The following is a 16,363-nucleotide window of genomic DNA, read 5'->3' as shown; positions in this document are numbered from 1 at the left end:
ATGAGAAAAGAGCAAAGAATGCAAATGCCATAACATCCATTATGGCACTCGGTTTTGTGTATAGACATTTGAGGAAGACTTCAGTACTACAGAAAATACTTGATCAGTGATGGGACAGTTAAGAGACTGAGTACTACAGAGAAAGTCTTTTGGAGAATGCAGGCATCAATCCCACTACCACCCACATGCAAAGCAAGCGCTTTACCACTTGAGCTAATTCCCCACACCGGGACAAGAAAAGGGATACAAAAAATCTCATGATTTTCAATAGATTTGAATCAAGAAGAGCAAAGGACTCCTGTGCAAAGCTTGATCCTCTCCCCTTCTTGATCAGTGATGGGACGGTTAAAAGACTGAGTACTACAGAGAAAGTCTTTTGGAGAATGCAGGCATCAATCCCACTACCGCCCACATGCAAAGCGAGCGCTCTACCACTTGAACTAATTCCCGACACAGGTCCAACAAAAACGATCAAAAAATCTCACGATTTTCAGTAGATTCAATTCAAATGAACATAAAAGGAGCTCTGTGTAAAGCCTTGACCTCGTCTACAGCAGATTGAGTTGCATGACAAGATACTTGTTCTGAAATGAAAAGTACAATTGACTGAGACAAGGACATTCTGGAGAATGCGGGCATCGATCCCGCTACCTCTCACATGCAAAGCGAGCGCTTTACCACTTGAGCTAATTCCCCACACCGGGACAAGAAAAGGGATACAAAAAATCTCATGATTTTCAATAGATTTGAATCAAGAACAGCAAAGGACTCCTGTGCAAAGCTTGATCCTCTCCCCTTCTTGATCAGTGATGGGACGGTTAAAAGACTGAGTACTACAGAGAAAGTCTTTTGGAGAATGCAGGCATCAATCCCACTACCGCCCACATGCAAAGCGAGCGCTCTACCACTTGAACTAATTCCTGACACAGGTCCAACAAAAACGATCAAAAAATCTCACAATTTTCAGTAGATTCAATTCAAATGAACATAAAAGTAGCTCTGTGTAAAGCCTTGACCTCGTCTACAGCAGATTTTGGTACTTGACAAGATACTCGATCTGAAAAGAAAAGTACAATTGACAGAGACATTCTGGAGAATGCGGGCATCGATCCCGCTACTTCTCGCATGCTAAGCGAGCGCTCTACCACTTGAGCTAATTCCCCACACTGGGACAAGAAAAACGATTAAAAAATCTCACGATTTTCAGTAGATTCAATTCAAATGAACATAAAAGGAGCTCTGTGTAAAGCCTTGACGTCGTCTACAGCGGATTTTGGTACTTGACCAGATACTCGATCTGAAATGAAAAGTACAATTGAGCAAGACAGAGACATTCTGGAGAATGCGGGTATCGATCCCGCTACCTCTCACATGCTAAGCGAGCGCTCTACCACTTGAGCTAATTCCCCACTGTGGGACAAGAAAAGGGATCAAAAAATCTCACGATTTTCAATAGATTTGAATCAAGAAGAGCAAAGGACTCCTGTGCAAAGCTTGATCCTCTCCCCTTCTTGATCAGTGATGGGACGGTTAAAAGACTGAGTACTACAGAGAAAGTCTTTTGGAGAATGCAGGCATCAATCCCACTACCGCCCACATGCAAAGCGAGCGCTCTACCACTTGAACAAATTCCCGACACAGGTCCAACAAAAACGATTAAAAAATCTCACGATTTTCAGTAGATTCAATTCAAATGAACATAAAAGTAGCTCTGTGTAAAGCCTTGACCTCGTCTACAGCAGATTTTGGTACTTGACAAGATACTCGATCTGAAAAGAAAAGTACAATTGATAGAGACATTCCGGAGAATGCGGGCATCGATCCCACTACTTCTTGCATGCTAAGCGAGCGCTCTACCACTTGAGCTAATTCCCCACACTGGGACAAGAAAAGGGATCAAAAAATCTCACGATTTTCAATAGATTTGAATCAAGAACAGCAAAGGACTCCTGTGCAAAGCTTGATCCTCTCCCCTTCAATTCATACATTAAGCAAGGACGAGGTGGCCGAGTGGTTAAGGCGATGGACTGCTAATCCATTGTGCTCAGCACGCGTGGGTTCAAATCCCATCCTTGTCGTAAGCTTTAGGTTGTGAAGTGGCCTCAGAAATAGTTAAACTTTGTCTGTAATTTTGGTCTATTATGGATATTTTAAAGAAGATCAGACTGGAAAGTAAATTTTTGGTCAAAACTCCAATGCTCGTTGTTTCAATTCTTCCATGGACTCCTATGATGAGAAAAGAGCAAAGAATGCAAATGCCATAACATCCATTATGGCACTTGGTTTTGTGTATAGACATTTGAGGAAGACTTCAGTACTACAGAAAATACTTGATCAGTGATGGGACAGTTAAGAGACTGAGTACTACAGAGAAAGTCTTTTGGAGAATGCAGGCATCAATCCCACTACCGCCCACATGCAAAGCGAGCGCTCTACCACTTGAACAAATTCCCGACACAGGTCCAACAAAAACGATAAAAAAATCTCACGATTTTCAGTAGATTCAATTCAAATGAACATAAAAGGAGCTCTGTGTAAAGCCTTGACCTCGTCTACAGCAGATTGAGGTGCATGACAAGATACTTGTTCTGAAATGAAAAGTACAATTGACTGAGATAAGGACATTCTGGAGAATGCGGGCATCGATCCCGGTACTTCTCGCATGCAAAGCGAGCGCTCTACCACTTGAGCTAATTCCCCACTGTGGGACAAGAAAAGGGATCAAAAAATCTCACGATTTTCAATAGATTTGAATCAAGAAGAGCAAAGGACTCCTGTGCAAAGCTTGATCCTCTCCCCTTCTTGATCAGTGATGGGACGGTTAAAAGACTGAGTACTACAGAGAAAGTCTTTTGGAGAATGCAGGCATCAATCCCACTACCGCCCACATGCAAAGCGAGCGCTCTACCACTTGAACTAATTCCTGACACAGGTCCAACAAAAACGATCAAAAAATCTCACAATTTTCAGTAGATTCAATTCAAATGAACATAAAAGTAGCTCTGTGTAAAGCCTTGACCTCGTCTACAGCAGATTTTGGTACTTGACAAGATACTCGATCTGAAAAGAAAAGTACAATTGACAGAGACATTCTGGAGAATGCGGGCATCGATCCCGCTACTTCTCGCATGCTAAGCGAGCGCTCTACCACTTGAGCTAATTCCCCACACTGGGACAAGAAAAACGATTAAAAAATCTCACGATTTTCAGTAGATTCAATTCAAATGAACATAAAAGGAGCTCTGTGTAAAGCCTTGACGTCGTCTACAGCGGATTTTGGTACTTGACCAGATACTCGATCTGAAATGAAAAGTACAATTGAGCAAGACAGAGACATTCTGGAGAATGCGGGTATCGATCCCGCTACCTCTCACATGCTAAGCGAGCGCTCTACCACTTGAGCTAATTCCCCACTGTGGGACAAGAAAAGGGATCAAAAAATCTCACGATTTTCAATAGATTTGAATCAAGAAGAGCAAAGGACTCCTGTGCAAAGCTTGATCCTCTCCCCTTCTTGATCAGTGATGGGACGGTTAAAAGACTGAGTACTACAGAGAAAGTCTTTTGGAGAATGCAGGCATCAATCCCACTACCGCCCACATGCAAAGCGAGCGCTCTACCACTTGAACAAATTCCCGACACAGGTCCAACAAAAACGATTAAAAAATCTCACGATTTTCAGTAGATTCAATTCAAATGAACATAAAAGTAGCTCTGTGTAAAGCCTTGACCTCGTCTACAGCAGATTTTGGTACTTGACAAGATACTCGATCTGAAAAGAAAAGTACAATTGATAGAGACATTCCGGAGAATGCGGGCATCGATCCCACTACTTCTTGCATGCTAAGCGAGCGCTCTACCACTTGAGCTAATTCCCCACACTGGGACAAGAAAAGGGATCAAAAAATCTCACGATTTTCAATAGATTTGAATCAAGAACAGCAAAGGACTCCTGTGCAAAGCTTGATCCTCTCCCCTTCAATTCATACATTAAGCAAGGACGAGGTGGCCGAGTGGTTAAGGCGATGGACTGCTAATCCATTGTGCTCAGCACGCGTGGGTTCAAATCCCATCCTTGTCGTAAGCTTTAGGTTGTGAAGTGGCCTCAGAAATAGTTAAACTTTGTCTGTAATTTTGGTCTATTATGGATATTTTAAAGAAGATCAGACTGGAAAGTAAATTTTTGGTCAAAACTCCAATGCTCGTTGTTTCAATTCTTCCATGGACTCCTATGATGAGAAAAGAGCAAAGAATGCAAATGCCATAACATCCATTATGGCACTTGGTTTTGTGTATAGACATTTGAGGAAGACTTCAGTACTACAGAAAATACTTGATCAGTGATGGGACAGTTAAGAGACTGAGTACTACAGAGAAAGTCTTTTGGAGAATGCAGGCATCAATCCCACTACCGCCCACATGCAAAGCGAGCGCTCTACCACTTGAACAAATTCCCGACACAGGTCCAACAAAAACGATAAAAAAATCTCACGATTTTCAGTAGATTCAATTCAAATGAACATAAAAGGAGCTCTGTGTAAAGCCTTGACCTCGTCTACAGCAGATTGAGGTGCATGACAAGATACTTGTTCTGAAATGAAAAGTACAATTGACTGAGATAAGGACATTCTGGAGAATGCGGGCATCGATCCCGGTACTTCTCGCATGCAAAGCGAGCGCTCTACCACTTGAGCTAATTCCCCACTGTGGGACAAGAAAAGGGATCAAAAAATCTCACGATTTTCAATAGATTTGAATCAAGAAGAGCAAAGGACTCCTGTGCAAAGCTTGATCCTCTCCCCTTCTTGATCAGTGATGGGACGGTTAAAAGACTGAGTACTACAGAGAAAGTCTTTTGGAGAATGCAGGCATCAATCCCACTACCGCCCACATGCAAAGCGAGCGCTCTACCACTTGAACTAATTCCTGACACAGGTCCAACAAAAACGATCAAAAAATCTCACAATTTTCAGTAGATTCAATTCAAATGAACATAAAAGTAGCTCTGTGTAAAGCCTTGACCTCGTCTACAGCAGATTTTGGTACTTGACAAGATACTCGATCTGAAAAGAAAAGTACAATTGACAGAGACATTCTGGAGAATGCGGGCATCGATCCCGCTACTTCTCGCATGCTAAGCGAGCGCTCTACCACTTGAGCTAATTCCCCACACTGGGACAAGAAAAACGATTAAAAAATCTCACGATTTTCAGTAGATTCAATTCAAATGAACATAAAAGGAGCTCTGTGTAAAGCCTTGACGTCGTCTACAGCGGATTTTGGTACTTGACCAGATACTCGATCTGAAATGAAAAGTACAATTGAGCAAGACAGAGACATTCTGGAGAATGCGGGTATCGATCCCGCTACTTCTCGCATGCTAAGCGAGCGCTCTACCACTTGAGCTAATTCCCCACTGTGGGACAAGAAAAGGGATCAAAAAATCTCACGATTTTCAATAGATTTGAATCAAGAAGAGCAAAGGACTCCTGTGCAAAGCTTGATCCTCTCCCCTTCTTGATCAGTGATGGGACGGTTAAAAGACTGAGTACTACAGAGAAAGTCTTTTGGAGAATGCAGGCATCAATCCCACTACCGCCCACATGCAAAGCGAGCGCTCTACCACTTGAACAAATTCCCGACACAGGTCCAACAAAAACGATTAAAAAATCTCACGATTTTCAGTAGATTCAATTCAAATGAACATAAAAGTAGCTCTGTGTAAAGCCTTGACCTCGTCTACAGCAGATTTTGGTACTTGACAAGATACTCGATCTGAAAAGAAAAGTACAATTGATAGAGACATTCCGGAGAATGCGGGCATCGATCCCACTACTTCTTGCATGCTAAGCGAGCGCTCTACCACTTGAGCTAATTCCCCACACTGGGACAAGAAAAGGGATCAAAAAATCTCACGATTTTCAATAGATTTGAATCAAGAACAGCAAAGGACTCCTGTGCAAAGCTTGATCCTCTCCCCTTCAATTCATACATTAAGCAAGGACGAGGTGGCCGAGTGGTTAAGGCGATGGACTGCTAATCCATTGTGCTCAGCACACGTGGGTTCAAATCCCATCCTTGTCGTAAGCTTTAGGTTGTGAAGTGGCCTCAGAAATAGTTAAACTTTGTCTGTAATTTTGGTCTATTATGGATATTTTAAAGAAGATCAGACTGGAAAGTAAATTTTTGGTCAAAACTCCAATGCTCGTTGTTTCAATTCTTCCATGGACTCCTATGATGAGAAAAGAGCAAAGAATGCAAATGCCATAACATCCATTATGGCACTCGGTTTTGTGTATAGACATTTGAGGAAGACTTCAGTACTACAGAAAATACTTGATCAGTGATGGGACAGTTAAGAGACTGAGTACTACAGAGAAAGTCTTTTGGAGAATGCAGGCATCAATCCCACTACCACCCACATGCAAAGCAAGCGCTTTACCACTTGAGCTAATTCCCCACACCGGGACAAGAAAAGGGATACAAAAAATCTCATGATTTTCAATAGATTTGAATCAAGAACAGCAAAGGACTCCTGTGCAAAGCTTGATCCTCTCCCCTTCTTGATCAGTGATGGGACGGTTAAAAGACTGAGTACTACAGAGAAAGTCTTTTGGAGAATGCAGGCATCAATCCCACTACCGCCCACATGCAAAGCGAGCGCTCTACCACTTGAACAAATTCCCGACACAGGTCCAACAAAAACGATTAAAAAATCTCACGATTTTCAGTAGATTCAATTCAAATGAACATAAAAGGAGCTCTGTGTAAAGACTTGACCTCGTCTACAGCAGATTGAGTTGCATGACAAGATACTTGTTCTGAAATGAAAAGTACAATTGACTGAGACAAGGACATTCTGGAGAATGCGGGCATCGATCCCGCTACCTCTCACATGCAAAGCGAGCGCTTTACCACTTGAGCTAATTCCCCACACTGGGACAAGAAAAGGGATACAAAAAATCTCATGATTTTCAATAGATTTGAATCAAGAACAGCAAAGGACTCCTGTGCAAAGCTTGATCCTCTCCCCTTCTTGATCAGTGATGGGACGGTTAAAAGACTGAGTACTACAGAGAAAGTCTTTTGGAGAATGCAGGCATCAATCCCACTACCGCCCACATGCAAAGCGAGCGCTCTACCACTTGAACAAATTCCCGACACAGGTCCAACAAAAACGATTAAAAAATCTCACGATTTTCAGTAGATTCAATTCAAATGAACATAAAAGGAGCTCTGTGTAAAGACTTGACCTCGTCTACAGCAGATTGAGTTGCATGACAAGATACTTGTTCTGAAATGAAAAGTACAATTGACTGAGACATTCTGGAGAATGCGGGCATCGATCCCGCTACTTCTCGCATGCTAAGCGAGCGCTCTACCACTTGAGCTAATTCCCCACACTGGGACAAGAAAAACGATTAAAAAATCTCACGATTTTCAGTAGATTCAATTCAAATGAACATAAAAGGAGCTCTGTGTAAAGCCTTGACGTCGTCTACAGCGGATTTTGGTACTTGACAAGATACTCGATCTGAAATGAAAAGTACAATTGACAGAGACATTCTGGAGAATGCGGGTATCGATCCCGCTACTTCTCGCATGCTAAGCGAGCGCTCTACCACTTGAGCTAATTCCCCACTGTGGGACAAGAAAAGGGATCAAAAAATCTCACGATTTTCAATAGATTTGAATCAAGAAGAGCAAAGGACTCCTGTGCAAAGCTTGATCCTCTCCCCTTCTTGATCAGTGATGGGACGGTTAAAAGACTGAGTACTACAGAGAAAGTCTTTTGGAGAATGCAGGCATCAATCCCACTACCGCCCACATGCAAAGCGAGCGCTCTACCACTTGAACAAATTCCCGACACAGGTCCAACAAAAACGATTAAAAAATCTCACGATTTTCAGTAGATTCAATTCAAATGAACATAAAAGTAGCTCTGTGTAAAGCCTTGACCTCGTCTACAGCAGATTTTGGTACTTGACAAGATACTCGATCTGAAAAGAAAAGTACAATTGATAGAGACATTCCGGAGAATGCGGGCATCGATCCCACTACTTCTTGCATGCTAAGCGAGCGCTCTACCACTTGAGCTAATTCCCCACACTGGGACAAGAAAAGGGATCAAAAAATCTCACGATTTTCAATAGATTTGAATCAAGAACAGCAAAGGACTCCTGTGCAAAGCTTGATCCTCTCCCCTTCAATTCATACATTAAGCAAGGACGAGGTGGCCGAGTGGTTAAGGCGATGGACTGCTAATCCATTGTGCTCAGCACACGTGGGTTCAAATCCCATCCTTGTCGTAAGCTTTAGGTTGTGAAGTGGCCTCAGAAATAGTTAAACTTTGTCTGTAATTTTGGTCTATTATGGATATTTTAAAGAAGATCAGACTGGAAAGTAAATTTTTGGTCAAAACTCCAATGCTCGTTGTTTCAATTCTTCCATGGACTCCTATGATGAGAAAAGAGCAAAGAATGCAAATGCCATAACATCCATTATGGCACTCGGTTTTGTGTATAGACATTTGAGGAAGACTTCAGTACTACAGAAAATACTTGATCAGTGATGGGACAGTTAAGAGACTGAGTACTACAGAGAAAGTCTTTTGGAGAATGCAGGCATCAATCCCACTACCACCCACATGCAAAGCAAGCGCTTTACCACTTGAGCTAATTCCCCACACCGGGACAAGAAAAGGGATACAAAAAATCTCATGATTTTCAATAGATTTGAATCAAGAACAGCAAAGGACTCCTGTGCAAAGCTTGATCCTCTCCCCTTCTTGATCAGTGATGGGACGGTTAAAAGACTGAGTACTACAGAGAAAGTCTTTTGGAGAATGCAGGCATCAATCCCACTACCGCCCACATGCAAAGCGAGCGCTCTACCACTTGAACAAATTCCCGACACAGGTCCAACAAAAACGATTAAAAAATCTCACGATTTTCAGTAGATTCAATTCAAATGAACATAAAAGGAGCTCTGTGTAAAGACTTGACCTCGTCTACAGCAGATTGAGTTGCATGACAAGATACTTGTTCTGAAATGAAAAGTACAATTGACTGAGACAAGGACATTCTGGAGAATGCGGGCATCGATCCCGCTACCTCTCACATGCAAAGCGAGCGCTTTACCACTTGAGCTAATTCCCCACACTGGGACAAGAAAAGGGATACAAAAAATCTCATGATTTTCAATAGATTTGAATCAAGAACAGCAAAGGACTCCTGTGCAAAGCTTGATCCTCTCCCCTTCTTGATCAGTGATGGGACGGTTAAAAGACTGAGTACTACAGAGAAAGTCTTTTGGAGAATGCAGGCATCAATCCCACTACCGCCCACATGCAAAGCGAGCGCTCTACCACTTGAACAAATTCCCGACACAGGTCCAACAAAAACGATTAAAAAATCTCACGATTTTCAGTAGATTCAATTCAAATGAACATAAAAGGAGCTCTGTGTAAAGACTTGACCTCGTCTACAGCAGATTGAGTTGCATGACAAGATACTTGTTCTGAAATGAAAAGTACAATTGACTGAGACATTCTGGAGAATGCGGGCATCGATCCCGCTACTTCTCGCATGCTAAGCGAGCGCTCTACCACTTGAGCTAATTCCCCACACTGGGACAAGAAAAACGATTAAAAAATCTCACGATTTTCAGTAGATTCAATTCAAATGAACATAAAAGGAGCTCTGTGTAAAGCCTTGACGTCGTCTACAGCGGATTTTGGTACTTGACAAGATACTCGATCTGAAATGAAAAGTACAATTGACAGAGACATTCTGGAGAATGCAGGTATCGATCCCGCTACTTCTCGCATGCTAAGCGAGCGCTCTACCACTTGAGCTAATTCCCCACACTGGGACAAGAAAAGGGATCAAAAAATCTCACGATTTTCAATAGATTTGAATCAAGAACAGCAAAGGACTCCTGTGCAAAGCTTGATCCTCTCCCCTTCAATTCATACATTAAGCAAGGACGAGGTGGCCGAGTGGTTAAGGCGATGGACTGCTAATCCATTGTGCTCAGCACGCGTGGGTTCAAATCCCATCCTCGTCGTAAGCTTTAGGTTGTGAAGTGGCCTCAGAAATAGTTAAACTTTGTCTGTAATTTTGGTCTATTATGGATATTTTAAAGAAGATCAGACTGGAAAGTAAATTTTTGGTCAAAACTCCAATGCTCGTTGTTTCAATTCTTCCATGGACTCCTATGATGAGAAAAGAGCAAAGAATGCAAATGCCATAACATCCATTATGGCACTCGGTTTTGTGTATAGACATTTGAGGAAGACTTCAGTACTACAGAAAATACTTGATCAGTGATGGGACAGTTAAGAGACTGAGTACTACAGAGAAAGTCTTTTGGAGAATGCAGGCATCAATCCCACTACCACCCACATGCAAAGCAAGCGCTTTACCACTTGAGCTAATTCCCCACACCGGGACAAGAAAAGGGATACAAAAAATCTCATGATTTTCAATAGATTTGAATCAAGAACAGCAAAGGACTCCTGTGCAAAGCTTGATCCTCTCCCCTTCTTGATCAGTGATGGGACGGTTAAAAGACTGAGTACTACAGAGAAAGTCTTTTGGAGAATGCAGACATCAATCCCACTACCGCCCACATGCAAAGCGAGCGCTCTACCACTTGAACAAATTCCCGACACAGGTCCAACAAAAACGATTAAAAAATCTCACGATTTTCAGTAGATTCAATTCAAATGAACATAAAAGGAGCTCTGTGTAAAGCCTTGACCTCGTCTACAGCAGATTGAGTTGCATGACAAGATACTTGTTCTGAAATGAAAAGTACAATTGACTGAGACAAGGACATTCTGGAGAATGCGGGCATCGATCCCGCTACCTCTCACATGCAAAGCGAGCGCTCTACCACTTGAGCTAATTCCCCACAATGGGACAAGAAAAGGGATACAAAAAATCTCACGATTTTCAATAGATTTGAATCAAGAACAGCAAAGGACTCCTGTGCAAAGCTTGATCCTCTCCCCTTCTTGATCAGTGATGGGACGGTTAAAAGACTGAGTACTACAGAGAAAGTCTTTTGGAGAATGCAGGCATCAATCCCACTACCGCCCACATGCAAAGCGAGCGCTCTACCACTTGAACTAATTCCCGACACAGGTCCAACAAAAACGATCAAAAAATCTCACGATTTTCAGTAGATTCAATTCAAATGAACATAAAAGTAGCTCTGTGTAAAGCCTTGACCTCGTCTACAGCAGATTTTGGTACTTGACAAGATACTCGATCTGAAAAGAAAAGTACAATTGACAGAGACATTCTGGAGAATGCAGGCATCGATCCCGCTACTTCTCGCATGCTAAGCGAGCGCTCTACCACTTGAGCTAATTCCCCACACTGGGACAAGAAAAGGGATCAAAAAATCTCACGATTTTCAATAGATTTGAATCAAGAACAGCAAAGGACTCCTGTGCAAAGCTTGATCCTCTCCCCTTCAATTCATACATTAAGCAAGGACGAGGTGGCCGAGTGGTTAAGGCGATGGACTGCTAATCCATTGTGCTCAGCACGCATGGGTTCAAATCCCATCCTCGTCGTAAGCTTTAGGTTGTGAAGTGGCCTCAGAAATAGTTAAACTTTGTCTGTAATTTTGGTCTATTATGGATATTTTAAAGAAGATCAGACTGGAAAGTAAATTTTTGGTCAAAACTCCAATGCTTGTTGTTTCAATTCTTCCATGGACTCCTATGATGAGAAAAGAGCAAAGAATGCAAATGCCATAACATCCATTATGGCACTCGGTTTTGTGTATAGACATTTGAGGAAGACTTCAGTACTACAGAAAATACTTGATCAGTGATGGGACAGTTAAGAGACTGAGTACTACAGAGAAAGTCTTTTGGAGAATGCAGGCATCAATCCCACTACCACCCACATGCAAAGCAAGCGCTTTACCACTTGAGCTAATTCCCCACACCGGGACAAGAAAAGGGATACAAAAAATCTCATGATTTTCAATAGATTTGAATCAAGAACAGCAAAGGACTCCTGTGCAAAGCTTGATCCTCTCCCCTTCTTGATCAGTGATGGGACGGTTAAAAGACTGAGTACTACAGAGAAAGTCTTTTGGAGAATGCAGACATCAATCCCACTACCGCCCACATGCAAAGCGAGCGCTCTACCACTTGAACAAATTCCCGACACAGGTCCAACAAAAACGATTAAAAAATCTCACGATTTTCAGTAGATTCAATTCAAATGAACATAAAAGGAGCTCTGTGTAAAGCCTTGACCTCGTCTACAGCAGATTGAGTTGCATGACAAGATACTTGTTCTGAAATGAAAAGTACAATTGACTGAGACAAGGACATTCTGGAGAATGCGGGCATCGATCCCGCTACCTCTCACATGCAAAGCGAGCGCTCTACCACTTGAGCTAATTCCCCACAATGGGACAAGAAAAGGGATACAAAAAATCTCACGATTTTCAATAGATTTGAATCAAGAACAGCAAAGGACTCCTGTGCAAAGCTTGATCCTCTCCCCTTCTTGATCAGTGATGGGACGGTTAAAAGACTGAGTACTACAGAGAAAGTCTTTTGGAGAATGCAGGCATCAATCCCACTACCGCCCACATGCAAAGCGAGCGCTCTACCACTTGAACTAATTCCCGACACAGGTCCAACAAAAACGATCAAAAAATCTCACGATTTTCAGTAGATTCAATTCAAATGAACATAAAAGTAGCTCTGTGTAAAGCCTTGACCTCGTCTACAGCAGATTTTGGTACTTGACAAGATACTCGATCTGAAAAGAAAAGTACAATTGATAGAGACATTCTGGAGAATGCGGGCATCGATCCCGCTACTTCTTGCATGCTAAGCGAGCGCTCTACCACTTGAGCTAATTCCCCACACTGGGACAAGAAAAGGGATCAAAAAATCTCACGATTTTGAATAGATTTGAATCAAGAACAGCAAAGGACTCCTGTGCAAAGCTTGATCCTCTCCCCTTCAATTCATACATTAAGCAAGGACGAGGTGGCCGAGTGGTTAAGGCGATGGACTGCTAATCCATTGTGCTCAGCACGTGTGGGTTCAAATCCCATCCTTGTTGTAAGCTTTAGGTTGTGAAGTGGCCTCAGAAATAGTTAAACTTTGTCTGTAATTTTGGTCTATTATGGATATTTTAAAGAAGATCAGACTGGAAAGTAAATTTTTGGTCAAAACTCCAATGCTCGTTGTTTCAATTCTTCCATGGACTCCTATGATGAGAAAAGAGCAAAGAATGCAAATGCCATAACATCCATTATGGCACTCGGTTTTGTGTATAGACATTTGAGGAAGACTTCAGTACTACAGAAAATACTTGATCAGTGATGGGACAGTTAAGAGACTGAGTACTACAGAGAAAGTCTTTTGGAGAATGCAGGCATCAATCCCACTACCACCCACATGCAAAGCAAGCGCTTTACCACTTGAGCTAATTCCCCACACCGGGACAAGAAAAGGGATACAAAAAATCTCATGATTTTCAATAGATTTGAATCAAGAACAGCAAAGGACTCCTGTGCAAAGCTTGATCCTCTCCCCTTCTTGATCAGTGATGGGACGGTTAAAAGACTGAGTACTACAGAGAAAGTCTTTTGGAGAATGCAGACATCAATCCCACTACCGCCCACATGCAAAGCGAGCGCTCTACCACTTGAACAAATTCCCGACACAGGTCCAACAAAAACGATTAAAAAATCTCACGATTTTCAGTAGATTCAATTCAAATGAACATAAAAGGAGCTCTGTGTAAAGCCTTGACCTCGTCTACAGCAGATTGAGTTGCATGACAAGATACTTGTTCTGAAATGAAAAGTACAATTGACTGAGACAAGGACATTCTGGAGAATGCGGGCATCGATCCCGCTACCTCTCACATGCAAAGCGAGCGCTCTACCACTTGAGCTAATTCCCCACAATGGGACAAGAAAAGGGATACAAAAAATCTCACGATTTTCAATAGATTTGAATCAAGAACAGCAAAGGACTCCTGTGCAAAGCTTGATCCTCTCCCCTTCTTGATCAGTGATGGGACGGTTAAAAGACTGAGTACTACAGAGAAAGTCTTTTGGAGAATGCAGGCATCAATCCCACTACCGCCCACATGCAAAGCGAGCGCTCTACCACTTGAACTAATTCCCGACACAGGTCCAACAAAAACGATCAAAAAATCTCACGATTTTCAGTAGATTCAATTCAAATGAACATAAAAGTAGCTCTGTGTAAAGCCTTGACCTCGTCTACAGCAGATTTTGGTACTTGACAAGATACTCGATCTGAAAAGAAAAGTACAATTGATAGAGACATTCTGGAGAATGCGGGCATCGATGCCGCTACTTCTTGCATGCTAAGCGAGCGCTCTACCACTTGAGCTAATTCCCCACACTGGGACAAGAAAAGGGATCAAAAAATCTCACGATTTTCAATAGATTTGAATCAAGAACAGCAAAGGACTCCTGTGCAAAGCTTGATCCTCTCCCCTTCAATTCATACATTAAGCAAGGACGAGGTGGCCGAGTGGTTAAGGCGATGGACTGCTAATCCATTGTGCTCAGCACGTGTGGGTTCAAATCCCATCCTTGTCATAAGCTTTAGGTTGTGAAGTGGCCTCAGAAATAGTTAAACTTTGTCTGTAATTTTGGTCTATTATGGATATTTTAAAGAAGATCAGACTGGAAAGTAAATTTTTGGTCAAAACTCCAATGCTCGTTGTTTCAATTCTTCCATGGACTCCTATGATGAGAAAAGAGCAAAGAATGCAAATGCCATAACATCCATTATGGCACTCGGTTTTGTGTATAGACATTTGAGGAAGACTTCAGTACTACAGAAAATACTTGATCAGTGATGGGACAGTTAAGAGACTGAGTACTACAGAGAAAGTCTTTTGGAGAATGCAGGCATCAATCCCACTACCACCCACATGCAAAGCAAGCGCTTTACCACTTGAGCTAATTCCCCACACCGGGACAAGAAAAGGGATACAAAAAATCTCATGATTTTCAATAGATTTGAATCAAGAACAGCAAAGGACTCCTGTGCAAAGCTTGATCCTCTCCCCTTCTTGATCAGTGATGGGACGGTTAAAAGACTGAGTACTACAGAGAAAGTCTTTTGGAGAATGCAGACATCAATCCCACTACCGCCCACATGCAAAGCGAGCGCTCTACCACTTGAACAAATTCCCGACACAGGTCCAACAAAAACGATTAAAAAATCTCACGATTTTCAGTAGATTCAATTCAAATGAACATAAAAGGAGCTCTGTGTAAAGCCTTGACCTCGTCTACAGCAGATTGAGTTGCATGACAAGATACTTGTTCTGAAATGAAAAGTACAATTGACTGAGACAAGGACATTCTGGAGAATGCGGGCATCGATCCCGCTACCTCTCACATGCAAAGCGAGCGCTCTACCACTTGAGCTAATTCCCCACAATGGGACAAGAAAAGGGATACAAAAAATCTCACGATTTTCAATAGATTTGAATCAAGAACAGCAAAGGACTCCTGTGCAAAGCTTGATCCTCTCCCCTTCTTGATCAGTGATGGGACGGTTAAAAGACTGAGTACTACAGAGAAAGTCTTTTGGAGAATGCAGGCATCAATCCCACTACCGCCCACATGCAAAGCGAGCGCTCTACCACTTGAACTAATTCCCGACACAGGTCCAACAAAAACGATCAAAAAATCTCACGATTTTCAGTAGATTCAATTCAAATGAACATAAAAGTAGCTCTGTGTAAAGCCTTGACCTCGTCTACAGCAGATTTTGGTACTTGACAAGATACTCGATCTGAAAAGAAAAGTACAATTGATAGAGACATTCTGGAGAATGCGGGCATCGATCCCACTACTTCTTGCATGCTAAGCGAGCGCTCTACCACTTGAGCTAATTCCCCACACTGGGACAAGAAAAGGGATCAAAAAATCTCACGATTTTCAATAGATTTGAATCAAGAACAGCAAAGGACTCCTGTGCAAAGCTTGATCCTCTCCCCTTCAATTCATACATTAAGCAAGGACGAGGTGGCCGAGTGGTTAAGGCGATGGACTGCTAATCCATTGTGCTCAGCACGCATGGGTTCAAATCCCATCCTCATTGTAAGCTTTAGGTTGTGAAGTGGCCTCAGAAATAGTTAAACTTTGTCTGTAATTTTGGTCTATTATGGATATTTTAAAGAAGATCAGACTGGAAAGTAAATTTTTGGTCAAAACTCCAATGCTCGTTGTTTCAATTCTTCCATGGACTCCTATGATGAGAAAAGAGCAAAGAATGCAAATGCCATAACATCCATTATGGCACTCGGTTTTGTGTATAGAC

General features: G+C 42.2%; 17 non-coding genes across 17 annotated transcripts; 9 read left to right on the top strand and 8 right to left on the bottom strand.

The window, feature by feature from the left end:
• Positions 1-1,336: 1,336 nt before the first annotated feature.
• Positions 1,337-1,409, bottom strand: trnaa-agc (transfer RNA alanine (anticodon AGC)). The gene has a single exon. It is a non-coding gene; the product is annotated as a tRNA-Ala (tRNA).
• A 587-nt stretch (positions 1,410-1,996) lies between these two features.
• trnas-gcu (transfer RNA serine (anticodon GCU)) lies at positions 1,997-2,078 on the top strand. The gene has a single exon. It is a non-coding gene; the product is annotated as a tRNA-Ser (tRNA).
• Positions 2,079-3,339: 1,261 nt separating this feature from the next.
• Positions 3,340-3,412, bottom strand: trnaa-agc (transfer RNA alanine (anticodon AGC)). Its single transcript has one exon. It is a non-coding gene; the product is annotated as a tRNA-Ala (tRNA).
• A 587-nt stretch (positions 3,413-3,999) lies between these two features.
• Positions 4,000-4,081, top strand: trnas-gcu (transfer RNA serine (anticodon GCU)). The gene has a single exon. It is a non-coding gene; the product is annotated as a tRNA-Ser (tRNA).
• Positions 4,082-5,342: 1,261 nt separating this feature from the next.
• On the bottom strand, positions 5,343-5,415 carry trnaa-agc (transfer RNA alanine (anticodon AGC)). Its single transcript has one exon. It is a non-coding gene; the product is annotated as a tRNA-Ala (tRNA).
• Positions 5,416-6,002: 587 nt separating this feature from the next.
• On the top strand, positions 6,003-6,084 carry trnas-gcu (transfer RNA serine (anticodon GCU)). Its single transcript has one exon. It is a non-coding gene; the product is annotated as a tRNA-Ser (tRNA).
• Positions 6,085-7,567: 1,483 nt separating this feature from the next.
• On the bottom strand, positions 7,568-7,640 carry trnaa-agc (transfer RNA alanine (anticodon AGC)). The gene has a single exon. It is a non-coding gene; the product is annotated as a tRNA-Ala (tRNA).
• Positions 7,641-8,227: 587 nt separating this feature from the next.
• trnas-gcu (transfer RNA serine (anticodon GCU)) lies at positions 8,228-8,309 on the top strand. The gene has a single exon. It is a non-coding gene; the product is annotated as a tRNA-Ser (tRNA).
• Positions 8,310-9,986: 1,677 nt separating this feature from the next.
• On the top strand, positions 9,987-10,068 carry trnas-gcu (transfer RNA serine (anticodon GCU)). The gene has a single exon. It is a non-coding gene; the product is annotated as a tRNA-Ser (tRNA).
• Positions 10,069-10,844: 776 nt separating this feature from the next.
• trnaa-ugc (transfer RNA alanine (anticodon UGC)) lies at positions 10,845-10,917 on the bottom strand. Its single transcript has one exon. It is a non-coding gene; the product is annotated as a tRNA-Ala (tRNA).
• A 588-nt stretch (positions 10,918-11,505) lies between these two features.
• On the top strand, positions 11,506-11,587 carry trnas-gcu (transfer RNA serine (anticodon GCU)). Its single transcript has one exon. It is a non-coding gene; the product is annotated as a tRNA-Ser (tRNA).
• A 776-nt stretch (positions 11,588-12,363) lies between these two features.
• Positions 12,364-12,436, bottom strand: trnaa-ugc (transfer RNA alanine (anticodon UGC)). The gene has a single exon. It is a non-coding gene; the product is annotated as a tRNA-Ala (tRNA).
• Positions 12,437-13,024: 588 nt separating this feature from the next.
• trnas-gcu (transfer RNA serine (anticodon GCU)) lies at positions 13,025-13,106 on the top strand. The gene has a single exon. It is a non-coding gene; the product is annotated as a tRNA-Ser (tRNA).
• Positions 13,107-13,882: 776 nt separating this feature from the next.
• On the bottom strand, positions 13,883-13,955 carry trnaa-ugc (transfer RNA alanine (anticodon UGC)). The gene has a single exon. It is a non-coding gene; the product is annotated as a tRNA-Ala (tRNA).
• A 588-nt stretch (positions 13,956-14,543) lies between these two features.
• trnas-gcu (transfer RNA serine (anticodon GCU)) lies at positions 14,544-14,625 on the top strand. The gene has a single exon. It is a non-coding gene; the product is annotated as a tRNA-Ser (tRNA).
• A 776-nt stretch (positions 14,626-15,401) lies between these two features.
• Positions 15,402-15,474, bottom strand: trnaa-ugc (transfer RNA alanine (anticodon UGC)). The gene has a single exon. It is a non-coding gene; the product is annotated as a tRNA-Ala (tRNA).
• Positions 15,475-16,062: 588 nt separating this feature from the next.
• Positions 16,063-16,144, top strand: trnas-gcu (transfer RNA serine (anticodon GCU)). Its single transcript has one exon. It is a non-coding gene; the product is annotated as a tRNA-Ser (tRNA).
• Positions 16,145-16,363: the final 219 nt, after the last annotated feature.

Source organism: Poecilia mexicana, unplaced genomic scaffold, assembly GCF_051168715.1.
Source record: "Poecilia mexicana isolate PSO_F unplaced genomic scaffold, ASM5116871v1 scaffold_10, whole genome shotgun sequence".
NCBI classification, from domain to species: domain Eukaryota; kingdom Metazoa; phylum Chordata; class Actinopteri; order Cyprinodontiformes; family Poeciliidae; genus Poecilia; species Poecilia mexicana.
The sequence above is the reverse complement of the archived record's forward strand: the minus strand, read 5'-3'. Positions and strand labels throughout refer to the sequence as shown.